This window comes from Choristoneura fumiferana, chromosome 21 (genome assembly GCF_025370935.1).
Source record: "Choristoneura fumiferana chromosome 21, NRCan_CFum_1, whole genome shotgun sequence".
Lineage (NCBI taxonomy): Eukaryota > Metazoa > Arthropoda > Insecta > Lepidoptera > Tortricidae > Choristoneura > Choristoneura fumiferana.
The window spans coordinates 11,549,745-11,551,106 of NC_133492.1; positions in this window are offsets into that span (position 1 = coordinate 11,549,745).

The window sequence follows — 1,362 nt, forward strand, 5'->3', positions numbered from 1 at the left end:
ATAAGTTCAACCGCTATGTGTGTCTGTCTGTGGTACCGTAGCTGTTAAGCGAGCGGACCGATTTGAAGCGGGTTTTTTATTTGAAATCAGGTTTTCTAGCGATGGTTCTTAGACATGTTTCATCCAAATCAGTTTAGCCGTTTTTGAGATATTTACATTTTTGTGCTAGATAATAAAGTACTCAAATGTTTAATGGTTCTTTGAAACCTTTGTGCTTTTTCGGGTCATTGGGGTCAGTTGGAATTAAATAAGTCTGTATTGATATTTTCTGTATTTTCTGTATTTCTTTTTCTACAGAAAGAACCTTCCTAACCTTAAAACCTTCTTATTTTAGTTCATTTTAGGTGAAAATTTAGTTTTGTCTAGGGGTCTCCTTTTGTTCTCCAAACTTCCAACTAAGAGTAGGTACTACAAATATATATCTTCTCTCCCGATTTGCCCTACGGACTCAGTTTAACTGATATCGATCAGCTGCATGGAAGTATATCCACCAAAATTCTATTAAAGTGATCGATGTAAGTTACCGACCAAACTACTGATACATAAGATATTGTCTAAACTGGCACACTTTTGAAATCCACGTAATTTTGTTCCTAGAACGTGCAGCTCCCCAAGCTGCCAGTCCCAGATTTACAAGCCACGCTGGAGACATACCTCGAGCTGGCGGGGGCTCTGGTGAGCCAGCAGCAGCTGGAGCACTCGCGGGCCGTGGTCCGGGCCTTCCTGGAGGACCCGGGCCGAGGCTGCAGGCCCGGCTGCTGGAAAGACAAGTCGAGACGGAGAAACTGGGTCAGTCCGCAGCACCTTAATTTTAATCTGCAAAGGTTTTTATCTAGGCAGATCTGGGGGCCTACCATGATCTTTTCATAAACGATCCAAACGCAGAGCAGTTCATTTAGGCACCTAAACTGAATCTTTGAAATTGGTACCACGACGTTTATTTCTCAGAGCTGAGTGTCAATGGTTTACAAGTGAATGAAAGACCGATAATTGTCTCTGGTCCGAAACTGAAACGCTAAGTCGCGAAAGGGATGATCGGCTTATATGCAAATCAAATATTGTATACTAAACCTCTTTATTTTGGAAAACCATAACTCTATGTCATTTCGTGTTCTTAGCAGCCGTTGTGTTGATACAAATAAAATGTTTAACGCTGTCACTAATCACCACGAGTCTCTTTTCTCACTGAAAAATTAGTTTTATCAATGAGGAGTTAAGAAGCACAATGTCTATGAAAAGTTATAAAACTTGAAAAAAAGTTCTTGAATTTAAAAATATTCCAAGGAAAACACTTAAAATTCCAAAAGAATTGACAGAATGAGTAACTTATACTGAATCGCTAAATTTGACACTGAAGCGATT